The sequence below is a fragment of the Lactuca sativa genome, chromosome 5 (assembly GCF_002870075.4).
Source record: "Lactuca sativa cultivar Salinas chromosome 5, Lsat_Salinas_v11, whole genome shotgun sequence".
NCBI lineage: Eukaryota > Viridiplantae > Streptophyta > Magnoliopsida > Asterales > Asteraceae > Lactuca > Lactuca sativa.
In genome coordinates, this window is record NC_056627.2 from 175,709,845 (window position 1) to 175,715,555 (window position 5,711).

The following is a 5,711-nucleotide window of genomic DNA, read 5'->3' on the forward strand; positions in this document are numbered from 1 at the left end:
CAGCAGTGGACCTAGTACCCTATAGATGAGCACTGACAGCTGCGCCACAACCCGTAGATGTTTTAGATCTATGGTAAACGTCCTAGCAGTTGCGCTCTAAGGACAGTATCAACAGGTGCGCCTAATAGAGAGCCTTATGACCATGACAGTAGCATCTAAAGGTCAATACCGGCAGAAGCGCCTCATAGAAAATGTCCTAATTCCGGCAGTTGCGCCTAAGTGATAATATTAGCAGCTGCGCTTGACCAATGTGTCATTGACAACAATGGACTTCATGTTGTTTCCTTAGGATGATCCTTAGGAATGAATGAATGAGAAATAGCTTATTCTTAGGGTAGATCCTTAAGAATAAAGAAGATAATAGGGATGGGTAATTGGGTTGATTGTTTGATTGTTTAAACATAATAATTATATTATTGTGGGTTGAAAACCCTATGTACTCACCAGGTTTCCTAACCTGACCCACTCAGTTTATTTATTTCACAGGTGTCGATATGAAGTGACATTACACGGAGAGATTAAAGAGATGTAGATCACTAGTGTAAATAAATGTAAGTCTGTGTATGCTTATGTTCCTGTATTGACAATGACATCCCAAACGTTTTTAAATGAATAAAATACGTTTCTTCGAAAATGTTTTGATAACGTATTTATCGTATTTTTCTGGGAACAAATTCCGCAACAATTTTATTTAAAATGTTACTCTAATTTTTAAACAAAGCATAAACAAAATCGGTTTTTTCTGGCCATGAAAATAGAGATGTCCCACCAGGTAGGTTTCGGTAGATGTTGGGAAGCAATATGTAGGAACATACTGCTTCAAGCAGTTCAGTGTTCGAGCAGTTTCAGCGTCTGGGCAGTGTTAACATTTGTGCTTCAGATTACGAGTACAAACGGAATAGCTAGATTCAACGATAATGATATGTTGGGATAATTAGGTATGTGACCCTGAATTATAGTAGAAACCTCGAGTTATCGAAAGTTGAGTAGTCAGTTGAGGGATAAACATGATAGATTCAACGATAATGATTCAGTATGAGAGGTCTGCTAGGGATTCAAATCATCTCGAGACAGCAGATTTCAGACGGAATAGACGAGATCTGGTTGCGAGGAATTCGTTCACCTGTGGATTTTAGGGCTTTACGGGGATTGGTCATGGCTACCCTGGGAAGGCTAGGGTGTGCCCAGGTTGGTGACCATGCTACTTGAGTAGCTGGGCGAGTAAGGGATGGTAATGAATGATTTCGAGGACGGAATCTAATTTAAGTGGGGGAGAGTTGTAACACCTTGTTTATTTATTAGATAAATAAATAAATTAATGATGGAATGGTAGCCCTAAAATAAATAGTTATATATCAAAGGATGGTCTCGAGGAGTTAACTGTCATGATTCTAGAGGTTAGGGGTTAAAAGTGTAGGTTTCGGATTGGTTTCGTAAATATTATTGGAGGCAGGGATTAAAGTGTAAGTTCCAAACTCAATTTGTAAATATTTTTAAAGGCAAGGGCTCCGTGGTAATTATTGGGACTTAATTCGAAAGAAAAAGAGAAGAGATGGTTGAAAATGTCATAATTAGGAATTGAGGGTTTAAAAAAGATAAATTCTAGATTAGTTTTGAAAAGATTTTAGAAGATAGGGGTTGCATTGTAAATCTCGAATCTGATTTGTAATATATTTAGTTGGCAGGGGTTGGAAGGGTAAAATATGGGCTGAATTTGAAATGGAATGTGAAGGGAGGGACTGTTTGTGACATTATGGGTAAAGGTTTAAAGGTATCGGGTATATATTGATCTAACCCTAACCCTAGTCGTCATTGTCACAGTCGCATCCCTCCATCCATAGAACCTCTTGCCGGCGGCCACTTCCACCCTTACAATTCCCGGCGCTGCGCCACCTTGTGGCTCCCCAATCGCCTCCTCCTTTCATTTCGTTTTTCTGATAAAAGAATGGACAAGAGTAACCGCAGGACTGCCGCCACCTTTAAACTCCTCTCCAGCCGCAGTCGCTGGCCATTTTCGGGAAGGAAGAAGAAACGCATTGGTGTTGGTCGTTGTTGCTGCTCCTGGCGATGGATCTCCTCTCCTCTCTGTTCGGTTTTATTGCTACGTCGTCTGCTGCCAACCGTCGGTGTGTCCGTCAGCCTCCTAGCCGTAATAGGAGTCAGAATAATCCGCCACGGTGTCGGATGTTGCTGCTGTGAACCGACACTACGCTGCAACCGGGAAGACACAGTCGGAGCTGCTCCGTGTCTCCTTCTTCTTTAGTTCTGCCACCTTGCGAACGTCAAGCCGTTGCCTTAAGCCGCCGCTATTACCACTCGCGTTGTTGCTGTCGTCGCCAACCGCCACCAGGTGGGTGGGTGGGTGGGTGGGGTGTTTGTTACAATTTGAAGCATGTGTTTGTGTTGTGTGTGACTTCGTTTGACCGGAAAAGCCACTGCCACCACCATGAGGTGGTGGCTGCCGCCATGTACCACCATGGGTGGGTATATTTTCGTGTGTATGTGTTTTTATCGGATGGGCTTTGTAATTGTAAAAAAATTTGATTAATGAAAGAAAACCAAAAACCACCACCTTAGGGTGGTGGCTGCCGCCACCGGCTGCCGTGTCGGGTGGCGGTGTGCTTAACTGTGTTGGGATTGCTAGTTTGGGGATGTTTGGTCAAGGGACTAAAACCCTAATGGGCCCAATGAGGCTTAATGGGCATAAAAGCCCAAACATGTATCTAATGGGCTTAATGGACCCTAATGGATCCAAGGACTTAACTAATGGGCCTATTGGGCTAAGATGGGTTGAAAACCCTAATTAGGGTTTAGAAAACCCTAATATTGGATTTATGGGCTTGGACTTATTGAGACCCACTTGTGGGCCATTGGAATACTGGAATTGTGTGATTAAGCCCAATCACACCATATGACTTATTTAGAAGAATGATTGACTTAATGGATTAAGTCCTTAATGGGTTAAGTGAGAAACACTTAACCCTAATCGTCATTTTTTGTGAAACCCTAATTCCACATGGGTGTATTGTTGGTTCTTCTATTGGGCCTTGATGATTGCGTTATTAATGAGCCATCCAAAGTCAAGCAAATGGACTAGAATACTTAATGGGCCTAGGGTAAGGCCCATGTAAGGGGTTTGAGCCCAATTTGAAAAATTGGGCCATAGATGGGCCATAGTTTGGGCCTTAATGATTATATGATGTGGGGCCTTATAATAAGACCATGTATAGGCCTGGGCCCAATTTGGAAAATTGGGCCATGTGTTGGGCTTGATTCCTAATTTAATTTGGGCCTATAGATTGGGCCTTGGGATTGAATGAGCCAAGCTTGGGGGTAATGTAGTAATTATCCAAATAATGTACTATTGGTTATGTGTTGGGGACCCAATTATTAATTGGGTAATGTTTTGATATTGACAGATCGGGAATCTGTCATCCAGCAGCTGGGGTCGAGTCTGCGGGACTTCAGCAATGAGGGGTTGAGTCTACGGGACTTCAGCAGTGCGAGGTGAGTTACCTTCCAGTAGGAGTGGGTCTACGGCCACAATGCCGACCCACTAGTAGGAGTTATTTGTTAGATGATTGTCTTTGTGATAATTAATTGGTGTGTTGTTATCTGATATGCTTTATGTGCTAGGATGCTATGACATATGTGTTAGTAGTGGTAGGGGTGATATAGCCCATAGTTACCGGTTGAAAGATACTGAAGGGGTAGATAGTACCCATGCATGCCTAGCAGTATGATCATGATATGTTATTATGTGATAGTGGTAGGGGTGAAATAGTCCCCAGTTACCAGTTGAAAGATACCGAAGGCAGTTACCGGTTGAAATATACCGAAGGGGTAGACAGAACCCATGTATGATATGTTATTAAGTGACCAGTATGGTTATGATATGCCATTATGTGATTCAGTATGTTTATGTTATGTATCATGGAACCAATATGTTTATGACATGTTATTATATGATAGTGGTGGGGGTGATATATTCCCCGGATACCGGTTGAAAGATATCGATGGCAGTTACCGGTTGAAAGATACCGAAGGGGTATACATAACCCACGCAATGCTTATCTGTTTGTTTTTTATATGTTGGTATGTGATCATTATGTTATGATGTTAGTTTGTGATCATTATGTTATGATGTTAGTTTGTGATCGATATGTTATGATGTTAGTATGTGATCAGTATGTTATGATGTGTATGTTTATGATATATTATTATGTGATGGTGGTAGGGGTGAAATAGTCCCCGGTTACCGGTTGAAAGATTCCGATGGTAGATACCAGTTGAAAGATACCAATGGTATTATGTGGTATGTGGTATGATGGGGGAACTCACTAAGCTTCGTGCTTACGGTTTACAGTTTTGGTTTCAGGTGCTTTGTTTGCAAAGGAAAGGAGCCGGCTTGATCGCAGCGCATCACGCTATGTTTTCTGCAAACGAGATCCTTGGGATTTTACTTTGATATGGTTTCATAATATTATATTTTGATTATTCATACTTTGGTTTTATGTAATAACCTAATTAAAAATGAAATTTTTGGCCTTGAATTTTGGGATGTTTCACTTTGGCTAGCTCATTATGTTGGGGTGTCGTTTTTTGCTAGAGCTTAGTGACTACCCCATTAGGACTTTGCTCTAAGTCATGGGCCTTGTGGTGTTGCACTCTGGCCTTAATCATCTAATTCAAGTCGAGATATTCACCTCGAGGCTTTTAGTACTTAGGTACTATTTGCTTTAAGGGAAAGGTTGTGATCCTTTGAATCCTTTATTCATGTCATGGTCGAGGCTCGTGGCCTTTTGGGCCGAATTGACATGTTTATGGAAAGGTTATGAACCTTTGATGCCTATGGTCGCATTCTCATAGAGGTTTCTGTCAAATGATGTGGATGATCAGTCCTTATTACCATTTAGTAAATGTGAACAACCTCTTATGATATCAAGCTTGAATTGTGAAAACACACTCTAATATTTTTTTATAGTAGTCAATTTGCATCACTTTACTGATAATATGTGTAGAACATCAATATTGTCTTATGAGAATAAAAAGTAGCTACATTATGATACGAACTAATGTCTAGTTCTTGGGCCAGTTATTGGGGTGTGATTATCCATTCGGAGTTCGATCATACTACCCTTGCCCCAATTGTATCTTATTTTGCTCCTTGCTCTAGGAATAGAAGTGGCGCAGGTTATGCGCGTTCCAGGTGCGGGGGATCGGTCTCCCATCCTGGGCTTCTAGGACATAGGCTCCGTTACGGTGTGCCTCTACAACTTTGTACGGTTATTCCCAAACGACATTTAGTTTTCCTTGAGGTAGTGTGTGGCTGGACTCATTCTTGCGCAATACCCATTCTCCCACCTTGAAGTTTTTTACTCGTACAAGACGGTTGTAGTATTTTTGATGCGGGCCTTATAGGCCGCCTAGCGGAGTTGGGCAGCTTCGTGCTTTCCATTGAGTACATCTAGATCCAGACGGAGTTCAACCTCATTGGTATTCGCATCAAACTCCATTACTCGTAAATATCTGCTTGCAATTTCGAGTGGGAGTACTACTTATGTTCCACACGTTAAGCTGAAAGGTGTTTCTCCGATGCTAAACCTTGATGTCGTGTGATACGACAGAGTATTGTTGGCAGTTCTTCGACCCAGACCGCTTTCGATTTCATCAAACGCTTTTTGAGACTGTTGATAATGATCTTGTTTGGT

At 41.7% G+C, this 5,711-nt stretch overlaps 1 long non-coding RNA gene across 2 annotated transcripts; it reads left to right on the forward strand.

Moving 5' to 3' along the window:
• The first annotated feature begins 1,826 nt into the window (after positions 1-1,826).
• Positions 1,827-4,556, forward strand: LOC122198047 (uncharacterized). Of its 2 annotated transcripts, none has more exons than XR_008224419.1 (3): positions 1,827-2,498; positions 3,420-3,507; positions 4,379-4,556. It is a non-coding gene; the product is annotated as an uncharacterized LOC122198047 (long non-coding RNA). The 2 variants fall into 2 exon arrangements; XR_008224418.1 differs by having other exon boundaries at positions 1,827-2,480.
• Positions 4,557-5,711: the final 1,155 nt, after the last annotated feature.